Source organism: Trachypithecus francoisi, unplaced genomic scaffold, assembly GCF_009764315.1.
Source record: "Trachypithecus francoisi isolate TF-2019V2 unplaced genomic scaffold, Tfra_2.0 Lachesis_group16, whole genome shotgun sequence".
In the NCBI taxonomy this organism is placed as follows: domain Eukaryota; kingdom Metazoa; phylum Chordata; class Mammalia; order Primates; family Cercopithecidae; genus Trachypithecus; species Trachypithecus francoisi.
Genome location: NW_022681461.1, coordinates 55,556,107 through 55,577,637, shown reverse-complemented (window position 1 = coordinate 55,577,637; position 21,531 = coordinate 55,556,107).

The window sequence follows — 21,531 nt, the reverse complement described above, 5'->3', positions numbered from 1 at the left end:
TATTCTCAGTGAGGTTCACCGTTTTCTCCCAGTTTTTTCACTTACTTCTGATGGATGCTTCACTGTGAGCCCAAGTGTTTTTGATTAGGGATAAATAGGAAGCAGGAGGGAGTAGAAGGGTCTGTGGTGACACCATGTCTAAGATTACATGTTACTATAAATCTTGTGTCTTGGCGTTTGTAAAGTGCTGGCTCATCTATTATAGTAGTAAAGGCATGCTTTCCCAGTTGGCTTGTGAGCGTTGTTAGCCAAAAGTTGATAAGACTGGGAAATGATAAGGCTGGGATGGGAAACCTGGGGTGAATTGCATCTAAAAAATATTTTAACATGAAGATTACAAAGAAATAGTTAAGTTTGGCCATTCTGCAAAAAGACTTATTCTGTATTATTATTGCTAGTGGCACATAAATGAAGCGAGACCTGGATGTGACTTTTGCATATGTATCTCAATATTTGAATAGGATGTTAACTGATTCCTACAAACCTCTTGTGAGCCCTCATTTATTTTAGAATTCTTTTGTGCTTGCAAAACATCCATCTGTTCTTAATCACTTCCTCAATATTCTTGCCACATTTTTTTTCCATATAGATTTTTCCCTCATTTACCATGTGCTAAGTGTTTTGAGGATGGCATTATGATGAGAAAGAATATACTAAAAAGAATGGGAAAATAGCATATTTCCTAGCATCAACTTGCTAGACTTTCCAGATAATTTGAAGAAGACGCTTGTCTTTTAAAAGAATTTAAGGTTTCCTGCATAACAAATACGTTAAAATGGTAGAACTATGGAAGAATTATAACTTATTTCTTGCTTTGTTTGTTTGTTGCCAGGTCCTGGGTCCATTATGCCAACTCAAATTACCTATGAATCATACACCTACTGGTCTTGGATACCAGCAAGGACTGGAGACAATTGATCACTGTAGACAGTGTAATAGAATGGTTCAGAGCTTCCAGTTCTAGATTTAGACATTCCTGAGTTCAAATACAGAGTCTTCCAACTACTTTCTAGTTGAGTGTCCTTGGGGAAATTATTTTGCTATTACTTATTTTTCCTTCTCTAGAAAATAATTATAAATATTGTTGAACACATATACGAATTGTTATAAGAATTAACTAAGATGGTTTAGGTAAAAACCTTAGAATACCAGCACAATGTAAGTGCTCAAAAATATTAACTACTTTTTATTATTACTCAAAATCACCATACCCTTTAAAGCCTATTTCCTTATTTGTATCAATCCATTTCTAAGCTCTTGCATTTATTACTCAGTCTTTGATTCTTTCCTCTATCTTGCTTGGTCTTCACATACTTTCTCATAATATAAGAATATTCTCCCTAACACACACATTCTCTCTCTCAATCACTGACTTTAACTGCCTCTCAAGCCTAGAATTTCCTTTTATTTCATGTGGTAGCTCAATGTTCAAGTATCAAGCAGCCTAAAACCAATTTTAAGTTAGTCCTTCACCAAAAGTCTACTGTGGCAATTAAAAATTTTTATTTATGTATTTTTATTACTTAGACACAATAAGGCACTCAGACCATTAATGAAAAACAAATAAAAACAAAAACAAAAAAATTGTCTGCTCTCCACTGACCACACAAGGAAAATGTGGATTTATAGTTCTTATCCATATATCTATACCCAATCTTCATGTTGGGTTTGATCATTATAACAGTTTGACCATTAGCTATCAGCAAACTGAAGACATTGCAGCAGCCATCCTCTCACTACAACAGAGGATAGTTATAAATAAAGCTTCTCCTTCCTTTACTTTCTTTCATCAATCATGGGAATTCAAGATATAAATATACTTTTGAAATGTGAAATAAAATTTGAGCATACATAAACTTGAATAGAATCCTAAAATCGCTTCACTTTTAACACATTTCCAATTCTTCAGCCCATAAATTATAGGCTACATTTTCTATGAATTTTAACAGAGAAAAGATGGAAGATAAATAAAATTAAAACCAAAGATGTCTTTATCCTGATTTCCAAAATAATGCGTATATGGAATTGTACATTTAAGGAAAGGCTGCTAAATAAAGGGTCAAGGATTTAGATTTCAGCCCCAGCCCAGTCCCCAAGTTGCTAATTCAATTTGGGTTCATCACTTAGCCTTTGTGGACTGCTGCATCTTCTTCTGTACAACAGAGTTGTATAAATTATTTATTGAAGGATTTACAACTTGTCTATTCAAGGAACCAAAATATCTAGTAATATTCATATACTTGTGAGTCTTGTGCACTATCATTTGTATAAATAAGCTACAGCTAAATGTATATATAGATACACACACATATATGGTCTTGATTTGGCAAGTCTAAGTGGAAATGATGTTACTGTTTCCTTTCTTTCACATTTCTGCATAAAACAATGGTGGCACACCCGGCACCATATCCTTTATCACCGTGAGGTTAATTTTCCTAAAATAATTTTCAGCACTTCTTTGATTTGTGGTCACAGTTTCTTAAAAAAAAACATAGTTCCTTAATTTTTTTTCAGTCATTTTTGGTTTCCTTCATAAAAGGAAAGAATGAAGGAATTATTTTTAAAAATCCTCATTAAAAACTTAAAAAATGTAGTCTTGCACAGCAGGAGATATTCTAAGTTACATTATGGCTATTATTTATTGATCTCTCATTATTAATTACCATCTGCAATAGATTATGACAGTAAATTTTTTATAAAACTTCAAAAATATATTACTATGGGCTTTGTTAAAGGCTTAAACATTAGCTACAATAGTTACTCTTCATTGCAAAGATTAGAGGGAGGCAGTGGCTTCAAACAATTTAGATGGAAAAAGAGCAATCAGGTTGTGTGCCTTGGATCCATATAATCCCAAACTTACAAAGCACCCATAAAAATGCACCCATCAGTAATTAAAAATTCAAAAAAAGTCATCTAAATATAAAGTTGTTGCCTCAAGGGAAAACAACAAGAACCACAGGATGGGAGAGGGGGTAGGGAAGGAGCTAATGAAAAAGAGAAAAAGTAAGTACAACTATTACTGTTCAAACCATGTAAGACTTGGAAGGAGCAAGAGAAGCAGCTAAATCAAACACTTAGCTGGAAAGGAGAAACTGAAAGCAAACAAAAAAGAATCCAATTACTTTATGTTTGTTTTTGTAAATGGTTTTCTGTAAGAGGAACAAAAACTATTTTGACTTGTTTTCCTCTGTACTATACTGCTGAGAGCAGCCCGTACCTTATGAATAAGTCCAAGCAACTGCTGCTACTTCTGCTAATGCTAATTAACCTCCTGCTACAAATATCAACAAACCCACATCTGAGCTTTGTCTGCACATCATTCCACCCTCCCTTTTATAATTCTAATTGCAGTAGTCACCATTGGTTGCTACTTATTGAGCAGAATCACATCAGCAGTTGAAAAACAAGATGACAGCCAGTCTGTTATTTCCCAGACAGAAAAAGAACAAAGGCTTAAAATGGCTTCAAGAAGTCAAAATATAATTTCTATAAGGAAAGATAGATGAGGGATTCATGATTGAGGTGTGAGGGTTGAGAGTTTTTCTGGAGATATTTGGACATGCTTAGAATCCCATTTTGTATCAGGAATATCAAGGTCATTGGAAATCCTTACATCTGGATTATTACAATGCAATGTATGCAATTTTCAAAAGCATGGTGAGCGCTCTTTCTTTTTTTTTTTTTTTTTTTATTATACTTGAAGTTCTAGGGTACATGTGCATGACGTTTATATCATGTATAACTCCCCAATGCAATCCCTCCCTCCTCCCCCCTCCCCATGATAGGCCCCAGTGTGTGATGTTCCCCTTCCCGAGTCCAAGTGATCTCATTGTTCAGTTCCCACCTATGAGTGAGAACATGCGGTGTTTGGTTTCTCTTCTTGTGATAGTTTGCTAAGAATGATGGTTTCCAGCTGCATCCATGTCCCTACAAAGGATGCAAACTCATCCTTTTTTATGGCTGCATAGTATTCCATGGTGTATATGTGCCACATTTTCTTAATCCAGTCTGTCACAGATGGACATTTGGGTTGATTCCAAGTCTTTGCTATTGTGAATAGTGCCGCAATAAACATACGTGTGCATGTGTCTTTGTAGTAGAGTAATTTATAATCCTTTGGGTATATACCAGTAGTGGGATGGCTGGGTCATATGGTACATCTAGTTCTAGATCCTTGAGGAATCGCCATACTGTTTTCCATAATGGTTGAACTAGTTTACAATCCCACCAACAGTGTAAAAGTGTTCCTATTTCTCCACATCCTCTCCAACACCTGTTGTTTCCTGACTTCTTAATGATTGCCATTCTAACTGGTGTGAGATGGTATCTCATTGTAGTTTTGATTTGCATTTCTCTGATGGCGAGTGATGATGAGCATTTTTTCATGTGTCTGTTGGCTGTATGGATGTCTTCTTTTGAGAAATGTCTGTTCATATCCTTTCCCCACTTTTTGATGGGGTGTTTGTTTTTTTCTTGTATATTTGTTTGAGTTCTTTGTAGATTCTGGATATTAGCCCTTTGTCAGATGAGTAGGTTGCAAAAATTTTTCCCATTCTGTAGGTTGCCTGTTCACTCTGATGGTAGTTTCTTCAGCTGTGCAAAAGCTCTTTAGTTTAATTAGATCCCATGTGTCAATTTTTGCTTTTGCTGCCGTTGCTTTTGGTGTTTTAGACATGAAGTCCTTGCCCATGCCTATGTCCTGAATGGTACTACCTAGATTTTCTTCTAGGGTTTTTATGGTATTAGGTCTAACATTTAAGTCTCTAATCCATCTTGAATTAATTTTCGTATAAGGGGTAAGGAAAGGATCCAGTTTCAGCTTTCTACTTATGGCTAGCCAATTTTCCCAGCACCATTTATTAAATAGGGAATCCTTTCCCCATTTCTTGTTTCTCTCAGGTTTGTCAAAGATCAGATGGCTGTAGATGTGTGGTATTATTTCTGAGGACTCTGTTCTGTTCCATTGGTCTATATCTCTGTTGTGGTACCAGTACCATGCTGTTTTGGTTACTGTAGCCTTGTAGTATAGTTTGAAGTCAGGTAGCGTGACGCCTCCAGCTTTGTCCTTTTGACTTAGGATTGTCTTGGCAATGCGGGCTCTTTTTTGGTTCCATATGAACTTTAAAGCAGTTTTTCCAATTCTGTGAAGAAAGTCATTGGTAGCTTGATGGGGATGGCATTGAATCTGTAAATCACCTTGGGCAGTATGGCCATTTTCACGATATTGATTCTTCCTATCCATGAGCATGGTATGTTCTTCCATTGTTTGTGTCCTCTTTGATTTCACTGAGCAGTGGTTTGTAGTTCTCCTTGAAGAGGTCCTTTACATCCCTTGTAAGCTGGATTCCTAGGTATTTTATTCTCTTTGAAGCAACTGTGAATGGAAGTTCATTCCTGATTTGGCTCTCTGCTTGTCTGTTACTGGTGTATAAGAATGCTTGTGATTTTTGCACATTAATTTTGTATCCTGAGACTTTGCTGAAGTTGCTTATCAGCTTAAGGAGATTTTGGGCTGAGACGATGGGGTTTTCTAAATATACAATCATGTCATCTGCAAACAGGGACAATTTGACTTCTTCTTTTCCTAACTGGATACCCTTGATTTCTTTCTCTTGCCTGATTGCCCTAGCCAGAACTTCCAACACTATGTTGAATAGGAGTGGTGAGAGAGGGCATCCCTGTCTTGTGCCAGTTTTCAAAGGGAATTTTTCCAGTTTTTGCCCATTCAGTATGATATTAGCTGTGGGTTGTCATAAATAGCTCTTATTATTTTGAGGTACGTTCCATCAATACCAAATTTATTGAGCGTTTTTAGCATAAAGGGCTGTTGAATTTTGTCAAAAGCCTTTTCTGCATCTATTGAGATAATTATGTGGTTCTTGTCTTTGGTTCTGTTTATATGCTGGATTACGTTTATTGATTTGCGAATGTTGAACCAGCCTTGCATCCCAGGGATGAAGCCCACTTGATCATGGTGGATAAGCTTTTTGATGTGCTGCTGAATCCGGTTTGCCAGTATTTTATTGAGGATTTTTGCATCGATGTTCATCAGGGATATTGGTCTAAAATTCTCTTTTTTTGTTGTGTCTCTGCCAGGCTTTGGTATCAGGATGATGTTGGCCTCATAAAAAGAGTTAGGGAGGATTCCCTCTTTTTCTATTGATTGAAATAGTTTCAGAAGGAATGGTACCAGCTCCTCCTTGTACCTCTGGTAGAATTCAGCTGTGAATCCATCTGGTCCTGGACTTTTTTTGGTGGGTAGGCTATTAATTGTTGCCTCAATTTCAGAGCCTGCTATTGGTCTATTCAGGGATTCAACTTCTTCCTGGTTTAGTCTTGGGAGAGTGTAAGTGTCCAGGAAATTATCCATTTCTTCTAGATTTTCTAGTTGATTTGCGTAGAGGCATTTATAGTATTCTCTGATGGTTGTTTGTATTTCTGTGGGGTCGGTGGTGATATCCCCTTTATCATTTTTTATTGCGTCTATTTGATTCTTCTCTCTTTTCTTCTTTATTAGTCTAGCTAGCGGTCTGTCAATTTTGTTGATCTTTTCAAAAAACCAACTCCTGGATTCATTGATTTTTTGGAGGGTTTTTTGTGTCTCTATCTCCTTCAGTTCTGCTCTGATCTTAGTTATTTCTTGCCTTCTGCTAGCTTTTGAATGTGTTTGCTCTTGCCTCTCTAGTTCTTTTAATTGTGATGTTAGAGTGTCAATTTTAGATCTCTCCTGCTTTCTCTTGTGGGCATTTAGTGCTATAAATTTCCCTCTACACACTGCTTTAAATGTGTCCCAGAGATTCTGGTATGTTGTATCTTTGTTCTCATTGGTTTCAAAGAACATCTTTATTTCTGCTTTCATTTCGTTATGTACCCAGTAGTCATTCAGGAGCAGGTTGTTCAGTTTCCATGTAGTTGAGCGGTTTTGATTGAGTTTCTTAGTCCTGAGTTCTAGTTTGATTGCACTGTGGTCTGAGAGACAGTTTGTTATAATTTCAGTTCTTGTACATTTGCTGAGGAGTGCTTTACTTCCAATTATGTGGTCAATTTTGGAATAAGTGCGATGTGGTGCTGAGAAGAATGTATATTCTGTTGATTTGGGGTGGAGAGTTCTATAGATGTCTATTAGGTCCGCTTGGTGCAGAGATGAGTTCAATTCCTGGATATCCTTGTTAACTTTCTGTCTCGTTGATCTGTCTAATGTTGACAGTGGAGTGTTGAAGTCTCCCATTATTATTGTATGGGAGTCTAAGTCTCTTTGTAGGTCTCTAAGGACTTGCTTTATGAATCTGGGTGCTCCTGTATTGGGTGCATATATATTTAGGAGAGTTAGCTCTTCCTGTTGAATTGATCCCTTTACCATTATGTAATGGCCTTCTTTGTCTCTTTTGATCTTTGATGGTTTAAAGTCTGTTTTATCAGTGACTAGGATTGCAACCCCTGCTTTTTTTTGTTCTCCATTTGCTTGGTAGATCTTCCTCCATCCCTTTATTTTGAGCCTATGTATGTCTCTGCATGTGAGATGGGTCTCCTGAATACAGCAGACTGATGGGTCTTGACTCTTTATCCAGTTTGCCAGTCTGTGTCTTTTAATTGGAGCATTTAGTCCATTGACATTTAAGGTTAATATTGTTATGTGTGAACTTGATCCTGTCATTATGATCTTAACTGGTTATTTTGCTCGTTAGTTGATGCAGTTTCTTCCTAGCCTCGATGGTCTTTACATTTTGGCATGTTTTTGCAATGGCTGGTACCGGTTGTTCCTTTCCATGTTTAGGGCTTCCTTCAGGGTCTCTTGTAAGGCAGGCCTGGTGGTGACAAAATCTCTAAGCATTTGCTTATCTGTAAAGGATTTTATTTCTCCTTCACTGATGAAGCTTAGTTTGGCTGGATATGAAATTCTCGGTTGAAAATTCTTTTCTTTAAGAACGTTGAATATTGGCCCCCACTCTCTTCTGGCTTGTAGAGTTTCTGCCGAGAGGTCTGCTGTTATTCTGATGGGCTTCCCTTTGTGGGTAACCCGACCTTTCTCTCTGGCTGCCCTTAAGATTTTTTCCTTCATTTCAACTTTGGTGAATCTGGCAATTATGTGTCTTGGAGTTGCTCTTCTGGAGGAGTATCTTTGTGGCGTTCTCTGTATTTCCTGAATTTGAATGTTGGCCTGCCCTACTAGGTTGGGGAAGTTCTCCTGGATGATATCCTGAAGAGTGTTTTCCAACTTGGTTCCATTTTCCCCCTCACTTTCAGGCACCCCAATCAGACGTAGATTTGGTCTTTTTACATAATCCCATACTTCTTGCAGGCTTTGTTCATTTCTTTTTCTTCTTTTTTCTTTTGGTTTCTCTTCTCGCTTCATTTCATTCATTTGATCCTCAATCGCTGATACTCTTTCTTCCAGTTGATCGAGTCGGTTACCGAAGCTTGTGCATTTGTCACGTATTTCTCGTGTCATGGTTTTCATCTCTGTCATTTCGTTTATGATCTTCTCTGCATTAATTAGTCTAGCTGTCAATTCTTCCACTTTTTTTCAAGATTTTTAGTTTCTTTGCGCTGGGTACGTAATTCCTCCTTTAGCTCTGAGAGGTTTGATGGACTGAAGCCTTCTTCTCTCATCTCGTCAAAGTCATTCTCTGACCAGCTTTGATCCGTTGCTGGCGATGGGCTGCGCTCCTTTGCAGGGGGAGATGCGCTCTTATTTTTTGAATTTCCAGCTTTTCTGCCCTGCTTCTTCCCCATCTTTGTGGTTTTATCTGTCTCTGGACTTTGATGATGGTGACGTACTGATGGGGTTTTGGTATAGGTGTCCTTCCTGTTTGATAGTTTTCCGTCTGACAGTCAGAAGGACTGTCTGTTGGTCTGTTAGAGATTGCTTGAGGTCCACTCCAGACCCTGTTTGCCTGGGTATCAGCAGCAGAGGTTGCCGAAGATAGAATATTGCTGAACAGCGAGTGTACCTGTCTGATTCTTTCTTTGGAAGTTTCCTCTCAGGGGTGACGCCACCCTGTGAGGTGTGGGGTATCAGACTGCCCCTAGTGGGGGATGTCTCCCAGCTAGGCTACTCGGGGGTCAGGGACCCACCTGAGCAGGCAGTCTGTCCGTTCTCAGATCTCAACCTCCGCGTTAGGAGATCCACGGCTCTCCCCAAAGCTGTCAGACAGAGTCGTTCGGGTCTGCAGCGGCCCCGCTCTTTCCCCTAATGGACTGCAGCTGTGCGCTGTCCGCAGCGGTAGAGTCTACAGAGACAGGCAGGCTTCCTTGAGCTGCTGTGAGCTCCACCCAGTTCGAGCTTCCCAGCGGCTTTGTTTACCTACTTAAGCCTCAGCAATGGCGGGCGCCCCTCCCCCAGCCTCGCTGCTGCCTTGCGGATAGATCGCCGCAGACGGCTGTGTTAGCTGTGAGGGAGGCTCCGTGGGCGTGGGACCCTCCCGGCCAGGTGTGGGATATATTCTCCTGGTGTGCCTGTTTCCTTAAAGCGCAGTATTGGGGTGGGAGTTACCCGATTTTCCAGGTGTTGTGTGTCTCAGTTCCCCTGGCTAGGAAAAGGGATTTCCTTCCCCCTTGCGCTTCCAGGTGAGGCGATGCCTCGCCCTGCTTCAGCTCACGCTGGTCAGGCTGCAGCAGCTGACCCGCACCGATTGTCCGGCACTCCCTAGAGAGATGACCCCAGTACCTCAGTTGAAAATGCAGAAATCACCGGTCTTCTGTTTCGCTCGCGCTGGGAGTTGGAGACTGGAGCTGTTCCTATTCGGCCATCTTGCTCCGCCCCCCCGCTCTTTCTATATGTAGTGTCTTTGCATACATGCTCTTTAATTCTTTGTTCAGTTCAGATCCATATGATTATATAGGCCAAAAATAAAGGGAGAAATTTTCATTCCTTCCTCCTTTTAACTACTCTCCAAAGTTGAAACAAAATTAGCATCTACAATAGTTGCTTAAAACCAAGGATAATTGGCAGAAATGATCCTGACATTAAACTCTCGTTACCTGACCTTGATTTTCTCTCAGATAGGCTTCCTCTATTTTGTTTCCTCTATTTTCCTTTAAAATTTCAATATATTTTTAGGCATATAAATTTTAGTCTAGGAATCTAGAAATCATTGCAGTGAGCCAACAAAAAAATATGCTTTCTATTGGGGAAAATGCTTCAGAGCTCCTGAGCTTGAATTCACATTTGCCTGCCCTCAATGTCATATAATATTTTCATCATCACCCTGACTTTAATGTTTTTTTCAAATGATTGAGATTTACCTGTAGAACATGAAGCTTATTTTTAAAGATAGCTGTGTGACATACACCATGTACACCATGTTCTTCTGGCAAATGCTCATTTGAGATTTCAATATTCTCTCTTTTTATACACCCTTCTTTCAGATAATTGAGTTTCTAATCATAAGCATGTGCTGTTACCATTTACAACATCGTAATATGATAGCGTGTTTGATGATAATTTAGAAGTTCTTGGTTAAACAGTATTGCTTAAAACACGTATTATAGATAACACCACTCCTAGGAAGATCAAGCCTTGGTCTCAGACTGATAGTTTCCCATTGCCGATATGACATAAATTATTACAGTATCAACAGCACTGATTTTCCAAGGTAAGAGGTGGTTTTCTCTGTTTAATCACCTGCTGTCTCTGCATCCTTGAGAATTTGTGAACCCAGTTTCCTCATCTAACAAATAGGGATAATGACATCCACTCTGCCTAACATGTAAGGTGCATATGAGGACTCAATAAAAGAAACTCATCAATGGATTTGCACATTTTAAAGACCACAAAAAACACTTAGATAGCTGCTATTATTTTTAATCTTATAAAGGAATCACAAACCCCAGACTCAGTCCAGATTGGATCCAGCATCAAGTTAATGTAGAAAAAACTTAGAACTGTTTTCCCACTACTCTGTGTCAAAACTCCACTCACTCTTTAAGACGTGTCTTTAAAGTTTTTTTTCTTTTCTGAAAAGTTTTCTGGTTCCTTCAAATGTACACATGGTCTTCCTCCATTTAATTTCTATTATGGTTTCCCTCTTTGTTAAGCGTTTTTGTTTGTTTGTTTTTCATTTCTATTCACTTGGTTAGACTGTAAGTCCCTGGAGGGCAGATGAGTTCTTTGTTCCATCTCTGCATCCCAACAACATCTAGAACCATAGTAAAAATGTAATAACATTCACTGAAACTTTGTTTATCTAAATTACCCTGATTCAAGGGAAATCTAATAAAACAGTATTATTAGATGAAAACAAAATTAGAAAATTTAGTAATGATAGTGATAGAGGGATGAGCTCAAAAAACAGGTAGTTTAGGGGCTAATATGAATTCAAAATACAAAATGAACTCCTATTATTATTTCATTTATTCATTCACTTGTTCAACAAATATTCACTAAGCCCTTCAGATGTGAAGGGAAGGTTTTAAGAACTGTTACAGAAAATAAAATTTTTGAAAGTGCCTTTATAAAGTAAGGAAACTATACCATATTCTAATTCACAAAATGAAAAGCTGAGATGGAGTTTAACACTAGTTATGTTTGGAAGTTTCCTTTTATCCTAGCTCTTGGATAATTGCACAAAAAACAGTGCTTCAGCAGACATGAGGTCACATGAAATGTCAGACTTGATAGGAACCCACAAAAAAGCTGGTTCAGGCCCCTCCTTTTATCCAAGAGGAAAAGATCTCAGTTAAATGCCCAACATGGTCAGTCTTGTTGGTCTCCCCCTTACCCAGAACTTCTCTAATTATAGGCAGCAATGATTATACATATGTAGACTATAAAACTATGTATTGTATAGAATATAGCAATTATCTGATATTTGCCTGTGTGTTTGATAAACTTATAACTTTTTCTAAAGGAACTTGATGCAGCAAATAAATATGTGGTTCATCAGAAAGAAGCAGAATCAAGTCAAATGGGATTTATGCAACAACATTGGACATATTTCATTTCAATGCTTTCATTTAAAAAGGTATTTCTAATATCTGTGCCCATGTAAGAAAACAGTAACTTGAGCTACAAAGAAGAGCTACATTTAAAAAAAGCCTGTCATTTCAAAATTCTTTATTATTTTCTTGCATATCCACCATCATTAAAACAATGTGTGTGTGTGTTTGTTTTAGTTTTTTTTTTTTTTTTTTCAGGATCTAATCAGATCTAATTTCATTCTAGCCCAGTGTCCACAAAAAAAAAAAAAAAAAAAAAAAAAAAAAAATAGATGATGTCATGAATAAGAATCTATTTCAAGGCTTTAGTGGTCAAAGTTAAAAAACCTGGCCTATATTTTCTGCAGTTTCATAGGATTTGTTCTTCTCATGCATGTTGAGAAACTTAAAAATATAGCAAAATTGAAATAAAAATCCATGCAATTCTTTCAGGAGCTTTGATAACTTGTATTGTTACAATTCTTAACATGAGGAACTGAAAGAAGCGAGACTTACTTTCCCCTCCTACTGTTCCTCTTTCCCAGATTCCCTGTGGTCTGATGCTAATTATTTTAGGGTTGTTTGTATTCTTGTGCCTATAAATGGCAGATCTTTACAGGGAGTAGATTTGCAGCAATTAAGAGCTAGACTTTTGAAAGCTCACTCATTCCATGTCTGTTCGTGTTTCCACTCCCCTCAGTGGGATGAAAATCAGAGGGGTGTAATTAGGGACTTCAGCTCTAACATCGGCCAGTAGTCTGCTTGGGAGTAAGTTTCTCCCTGAGATAAACTTCAGTTTCCTTATCTGTAAAATCAACGTGTTCATACTTACTTTCAAAATTTGTCATGAAGACTAAATGCAATAGTAAACGTAAAAGAGGAACTCAGTGTTTAAAAAACGGTAGGCACATAACTGATGGTGAAGTCTTTCTTTTGTTATCTCTATCCTTCTACCAGTTTTCAGAGAATGAAGATAAGATTCTGTTAGCAGATAGAACCAAGCCAGAGGAAGGGAGTGCAGATTTACTCTGAGGTAATAATGTATGCAGTTCAGAGCTCTTCCCCAAAATCTGGCAGATGCTGCATTAAGAATGCTGTCTTTGGAGTCATGTTAAAAGGCTCCATAACAGCCATTGAAGAAATCATACCACACCACACTACGTTCTTGAAGCACTTTTGTATCATCAGGACAATGCTATTTAAGGAATAGAGGGATGTATTAGTCTGTTCTCACACTGCTAATAAAGACATACCTGAGACTGGTATGGTAATTTATAAAGGAAAGAGGTTTAATTGACTCACAGTTCCACATGGCTGGGGAAACCTCACAATCATGGCTGAAGGTGAATAAGGAGCAAAGTCACGTCTTGTATGGCAGCAGGCAAGAGATGCTTGTGCAGCAGAACTCCCATTTATAAAACCATCAGATTTCATGAGGCTTTTTCACTACCACGAGAACAGTATGGGGGAAAACGGCCCCATGATTCGATTATCTCCACCTGGTCCTGCCCTTTACACGTGGGGTTTATTGCAATTCAAAGTAAGACTTGGGTGGGGACACAGCCAGAGCATATCAAGAGATATACAGATGAATAACAGAGTCCTTGTTGTGTTCATAAAAGTTAAAGAAATCAGCCGGGCACAGTGGCTCATGCCCATAATCCCAGCACTTTGGGAGGCTGAGGTGGGAGGATCACTTGAGACCAGGAGTTTGAGACCAGCCTGGCTAACATGGTGCAACCTGTGTCTACTAAAAATACAAAAAACTTAGCTGGGAGTGGTGGCACACGCCTGTCATCCCAGCAACTTGGGTGTCTGAGGCATGGGAATCACCTGAACCCGGGAGGCGGAGGCTGCAGTGAGCCACAATGATGCCACTGCACTCCAGCCTGGGTGACAGAGTGAGACCCTATCTCAAAAACAAAACAAAACAAAAGTTAAAGACATCCACAACTGCCTATTTTTGATACCTTTAACATGTGAACTAGGCTGTAGTGTATGGGAGACAGAGAAGAGGAACAGAGGGTGAAAGATTAGAATCTAAAGGTTTTCAGCAGACAAGTTCTGATGCCGCCCAAGGAGGCCAAGTGGGCTTCCAGGTCTAGGATGTTCGCTGCGTCCAGCTACTGTAGACTTACCAGGACTTATCCTTTCTCTCTAGAGGTCTCTTCCTGATCTCAATTTTCAGGAACAAACAAACTGGTGGCAAGGGAAAAAACTCTAACATTTTGCAATTCCAAAGGGACCTTCATTAACATATAATCCAACACTGTGGTTTATCTCTCAATTCTCTTTACAACTGTATGGCAAGATAGCTCTAAATCTCGTGCTTAGGGATTCACTGATTTCTGAGTTGGCAGGTCTAGATTTTTGAAAACATTGTCTTATGTTGATCAAAAATGCATCTTCCTGTGGCTTCCATTCTGTTCTCCTAGTTTTACTCTTAAGAGAATTGAATAACTTTCTAATTGCTCTTTTCAAAAAAGTATTTTAGACACAATTTTTTTTTCAAGCCAAATATCTGTATCTTCTTCAAGCATTCTCATAAAATATGGGATTCTTCACCAAACTGTTTACCTTTCCCTAACAATATGTCTGTGGTGTTTATATTGCCCTTCAAAACTACAATTATGAATAAACATTAAAAACTTGTGGTTTGACAAAAGCAGAATAGAATGGAGCTATATTTTTCTTCATTGTAGATACTGTCTGATTTTCTCTCTACCACCTGTGCAAGGATCATCTTTAGTGATGGCCACAGCCAACTGATGATTCACAGAGACCTGATTGTTCATGCAATGTCTCTAAAGCATTCCCACAGATGTTGCTTTTCTTCCACATCTATAATGTGAGGATTTAAGGAAAGTTCAGGATTTTTTTTTTGTTGTTGTTGTTGTTCTCATTTAATGTCATCTTTTGATATTCAGCTCTTTCCTGCGGTTTATCAAGATATTTTTGGTTCAGGCATTCAAAGCATTTGCTGTCTTTTCCAGTTTCATCTCATCTTTAAGTCTGATGCTTGTGCTTTGCAGATATAAACACAGTCAGTAATAAATACGCTTAACTGTTGAGAATAGCCTCATGGACAACAACACATTTCCCTCCAGGTTACCATGGATCCTTAAATTTTGACACTGGGAACAAATCTACGTGATTTAATGAGTATTCAGGATACACTTTTCCATCTCAATAAGAGATAAAAACATCTCGGCCACGCTCGGTGGCTCATGCCTGTAATCCCAGCACTTTGGGAGGCTGAGGCAGGCAGATCACGAGGTCAGGAGATCAAGACCATCCTGGCTAACACAGTGAAACCCCGTCTCTACTAAAAATACAAAAAATTGGTCAAGTATGGTGGCAGGCGCCTATAGTCCCAGCTACTCGGGAGGCTGGGGCAGAAGAACGGTGTGAACCTGGGAGGCGGAGCTTGCAGTGAGCCGAGATCGTGCCACTGCACTCCAGCCTGGGCGACAAAGCAAGACTCCATCTTAAATAAATAAATAAATAATAAATAATCTCCTAACATATCTCACTAAATTCTTTACAGAAATGTAGACATACTACAATATTTTCTGAATTACTAGGTTGGCAACCTTATCAAAAGTAAAAGTGAAGAACAAGTGAAATGTAGTGGCTAAGAGTTTAGACTCAGAAGTCAAGTCACTTAGATTTGAATCGTGACTCTGCCACTTTCTCACTATGAGATCTTGTGGGACGTCTATGAACTCTCGATGTCTTAGTGTTCTATTTCATAAAAATAAACAATTGCACTGACCTTAAATGGTTGTTGTAAGGTTTAAACAAACATAAACACATTTCGAGTGCTTAGCATACTTAATAACAAATATAATTATGAATGATACTATTAATACATTGGCATTAATAGAGATGCATAAAGATGTTCCATAACTCAAAGCTTGTTTGCTAGTTATAAATTTGCTTGATCCACAACTAAGTTATCAAAGAAGGAAAACATTTTTAACCATTAAAAAAAAGGTACATAGAGTAGATCTACCCCATAGAGCTATTCTACTAAACAGAAGAGGCCTGGTGTCCAAGCAGTCTAGAAATCTCCACTGACTATAGTAATGGGAGATCTAGTGCAAGAAACTAATCCGGGGAACCACAGGCCTCAGTCAGCAGTCACTGGTCATATGAGCAGTCCATGCATAAACAATGAATTCCCAGTTATCAAGCTGAGGTTCAGGTAGAGAGATTCAGTCCTTCAGACCAAATGACAACCAAGGGCAGCCTATGGATGACAGAAACTCCAAATATTTGTTAGTCTAATGGGCATCATTGGTGTCTGTATGGATTGGCTCTCCAAGGGAACTTTTACATGTGAAGCATAGATAACCGCTAATAGCCATGCTATATATTGCAAGAAGACTTTGCTCTTTGAAACGTGTGCCTATTGCAGATAGACACTTCCTCAGAATGTCAGTCCTATTACTCACAGAGTGTGATTATTCAGTGTTTGAGGAGAGCTAGTCAAAGACCACTCAAAGGAGCTATCATGTAAAATAAATGATTATCTGTTATTTATTGTAATAAATGGAATTTCACATTTTTCTTTAAATTACAGATGATTTTGTTGCCCTCCACCAAATATTTTAATGTTACTTATTTATGATTATTATTTTACTTATTTGATAATAAAGGTAAAAAGTGATCCCAACTCCTATGTTAATGATATGTTTATTGTTTTATGCCACATTTATAGACAGATTAAGATATCCCGACATTCTGATTATTTCATCAAATATATTTCAAGTTTTTGGTCAAGATCTAGATTGAGTGTTTGCAGGTAAAAACATGAATTCCTTTATGTCCATTTACCTGGGTATATTATTATATATTATCATTGCCTGTAATCTAAACTCATATGAGTTCTTATTGATTATAATATGTTATATCAAGAAACACCAATCATAGCTAATTCAAATATGACAAAGCTAAAGACCTCTATTAATTTATCTGCCCTTATTTAAAGTGTCTTTCTTCACAATTTTTAAGGACAGAGAGAACTTTCTGTTAACTAGCATTTTCCAGGTAAGTGTATAGAATTCTGTTTATGGCTAGAAACCAAAAAATAAAACACCTAGTATTAACTGGAACCATTGATTGATTGATTGATTGATTGATTTATCTCTATTAAATCTCTAGTGTTTTAAAATATTGAAACAAAATAGTCACAGTGTTCTGGGAACAGTTTACTCTCTTTAAGTTAGATAGCATAAATTTGTGATGGGAAAACTTTGAACTGGAAATTTCAATCTCCCTTAAGCAACTTTCAACAGCTTACATCAAGTACAATAAACTAAGAGCATGTAAAGTCAATTTCTTAAATCAATCCATGCTATTCATCCACAAAAGTGTGTTCAATGATTGGGTCTGTTCCACAAAAGAATGAAAGTAAGTGAATTTTGGAGAAGTTTAACATTTCTATAAAGGACTTGCATTTGTAAAATTTATACCTCCTTAAATGGCTTTCATTATGAGATGCTCAAGGAAATCTGACAGAGATTGGATGATGAGTGGATCTATTTTTTTCTTTGCTTTCCTCCTTTTTTTTTTTTTTTTTTGACAGTGTCTCAATCTGTTACAGAGGCTGAAGTGCAGTGGTATGATCATAGCTCACTACAGCCTCTGCCTCCTGGGCTCAAGGGATTCTCTCGCAGTAGCCTTGCAGTAGCTGAAACTACAGGAGCCACCATGCCTGGCTATTTTTTTTTTTTTTTCACTTTTTGTAGATATGGGGTCTGGCTATGTTCACAGGCTATTCTTGAGCATCTGGTTTTCAGCTATCCTCCTGTGTCAGCCACCCAAAATGCTGGGATTACTATAGGCAAGTCTCTCTGCCTAGCGGATCTATTTTATTCTAGACTAAATTGCCCAATCTGGAAGGTAAAGACAATTCTTCCCCATAGAACATGAAAGTAGAATGAAACAGTAGGAAAAGTGGACAATTTAGAGATAATACCGACTTAATGTGCTGCAGTTGAACTCATTAATTTGGATTATAAATGCAGACTCAATTCCAGAAATGGCCCATGAACTGGAAATTTCAGGTTCCTACAGAGTATTATGATCAAATACAGAAAAGGATAGTATAATTCCTTTAGTTGGACCCTCAGATAAGCTGAGATCCTAAGAGCCAATGAAATTTAGGGGTTAAGATTTTGAGCTTTAGATTGACAGGTTTGGTCTTGTCTACGCTTTGTCACTGGCTAACAGTTATTGCTGGTCAAGTTATTGAACCTCTCTAGGAACCTGTTTTCTTATCTATAAAAGGAGGCTAGTACTGGAATGTAGGAAATGGTGAACAAACATTTGTTAAGTGAAAAAAATCTTTTAGAATCATCTATTTTCTTTAGTTTTTTCTTTTGTGGGAAATGCAACACAAGTTAGAGAAAAACAGATAATTGTGCCCCTCCCACCAATTTAATCACTCTCCTCCTCAATTCATGAAAGCAAGTGTAGGGGTTGCCTTTACCTCTTCTTTCTTTCTTTTTATTTGTTGATTTTTTTTTTAATGTAGCTCATGATATTTTCTCATGGGTGCGGGAATTAGAAAGATGGTATTTAAAAGTATCAGCAATGGGATTCAAAGTCTCAAATTGCATAAGCATTTGAGCTTTGAATATATAATTATAGTCCAAAAGTGTTGGGTTTGAATTTTTCTCTGATATCATGGTTTATATCTCTGGCAATATCTGACAATAGCCTGTTTAAAAAAATTATTTTTCTGTAAATGTATAAGTGATTATGTTTGACTACCTAACCTAAAAATTTAAGGTAAATATTTGGAAGGAAACAACTGTTCTAAAACTGAAAGATAGAAATGTGTAAGCCAAGATAGCCATAAATATTATAGGAAATAGCAATTTCAGTAAGCCAGATGGAATAGTGTGATCTGAAAAAGTCAAAACTAAAATATCTATTAAGAGTAATGGCCCAAGCCATGCTTGTTTCAATCTTTTCCTTTGTTTATGATTTTAAAATCTTAGCCAACTATATGATATGCATTGTGGAGAAAGGAATACAATCCTTTAAAATACAAAACGGGTTTATATTTTGGACCAATATTAAAAAAATGCATGCTAAAATTTGAAGTCTAATAAGGCTTCTTTTTTTTTTCTCAATCTGAAAATAAAAAGGAGAAAAGAAATTTGATCCAAAACATTATCAGCAGTTCACCTCATCAGAATGAGAGTACACTCAAGGACTGGTTTGTTAGGTATATTCATCTCTTCTTTTACCAACAATCAACCAATTTTTCATGAAATGACTTACTGGTCTATCACAATACAATGGTTGATTTTGCTTAATTTTTAAAAATAGAGAAATAAACTTACTTTTCTGTATCTTTTTCATAATCCAAAGGAGTCATTTTTATATTGAAGACAGTTTTCTTCCACCTGAAGTCAATGAAGCTGATAAAACTTTCACTTATTGCTTTGTACCCCAACTCTTCAATATATAGTACCTGTCAGTAGTTGCCAAGCAACTGTGACAAATGTGTGCCTTCTATACATTGGCGTTCACTGCCATTATGCTGTATTGTACGGTGAGTGTGTTTAAATAAGAATACAACTGTAGATCAGAATGAGACTGTTACAGTAAACAAGGATAAGTGGAGACAAATGAACTCTTTACTAACCATCTGTCTCTGACATTAGGCAATTTACAGGCCTTTTTACTCTTATCCTTTATGTGTAAAGATTCCAAGAGCAATTGATCTTTTTATGAAACTTAGAAAAATGTATATTCATATTCATATTCAACTTAATGGGTATATGCATACATATATTTGAGTGGCTTGAGGATGAAGGATTTTGAAGGATAGTGAATATGCAGGTAGGTGTTCTGAGAGAGGGTTGTTGTCAAGTTGTAGGTATAAAGATAAGGATCTGTAGATTCCCTTTTCCCTGACACTCATTTTGTTTCAAGTTTGTTCACTAGCTCTTCAGTAGCCATTCTCATTGTAAATTTAGGAAGAAAACAGTTACAGTGTAAACATGCTGAAAGTCCATCTGTTTGGAATCAACAATGTGGGCCAGGACTCATTGTTCTATGTGCCATTTTTTAAAAAAGGGATATTTTGAAATATGGAGAAAAATATATCTGAGAAACAGAATTGTTTTGTTTGTTTATGAGAACAGTCATTTGAGTAGCATTATACAAAAAAACACGGTCTTTTCACATAAAGCTGTAAAAGTTATCAAAAAGGCTTTTCCACTGGAGTATGGTACCAAATTAGCCACGATTGAACCAGGAACACGATTTAACTAGGTTTTGAAAGAACATACCTCAAAATAATAAGAGCCGTATACGACAAACCCACAGCCAACATAATCCTAAGTGGGCAAAATCTGGAAGCTTTTCCAGTGGAGTATGATATCAAATTAGTTAGCCACGATTGAACCAGGAAGAAATTGAATCCGTGAACAGACCAGTACTGAGCTCTGAAACTGAGGTATTAATAAATAGCCTACCAATCAAAAAAAAAAAAAAAAAAAGCTCGGGACCAGACAGATTGATAGCTGAATTCTACCAGATGCACAAATAATAGTTGGTGCCATTCCTACTGAAACTATTCTAAAAAATTGAAAAGGAGGAACTCCTCCCTAATTTATTCTATAAGGCCAGCATCATCCTGACAGCAAAACCTGGCAGAGACACAACAAGAAAAGAAAACTTCAGGCCAATATCCTTGATGATCATTGATATAAAAATCCTCAACAAAATACTGGCAAACAGAATTCATCAGGACATCAAAAAACTGATCCACCATGATGAAGCATCCTTGGGATGCAAGATTAGTTCAACATATGTTTCATATGATTCATCACATAACCAGAACTGAAGACAAAAACCACACGATTATCTCAACAACTGCAGAAAAGGCTTTTGATAAAATTCAACATCTTTTCATTCTAAAAACTCTCAATAAACTAGGTTTTGAAAGAACATACTTCAAAAGATTAAGAGCCATATATGACAAACCCACAGCCAACATAATCCTAAATGGGCAAAATCTGGAAGCATTCCACTTGAAAACTGGCACAAGAAAAGGATGCCCTCTCTCACCACTCCTATTCGACATAATATTGGAAGTCCTAGTCAGGGCAGTCAGGCAAGACAAAGAAATAAAGGGCATCTAAATAGGAAGACAGGAAGTGAAACGATCCCTGTTTCCAGATGACATGATTCTATATCTAGACAACTTCTTAGTCTCAGCCCAAAAGCTTCTTAATCTGATAAACAACTTCAACAAAGTCTCAGCATACAAAATCAATGTGCAAAAATCACTAGAATTTTTATATACCATCAACAGTCAAGCTGAGAGCAAAATCAAGAACATACTCCCATTCATGATTGCCACAAAAATAATAAAATACATAGGAATACAGCTAACTAGGGAGATGAAAGATCTCTACAAAACACTGTAGAACTACAAAGGAGAACTACAAAACACTGCTCAAAGAAATCAGAGATGACACAAACAAATGGAAAAACATTCCGTGTTCATGGACAGGAAGAATTGATATCATTTAAATGGCCATGAGGCCCAAATAAATTTATAGAATCAAACTTATTCCTATTAAA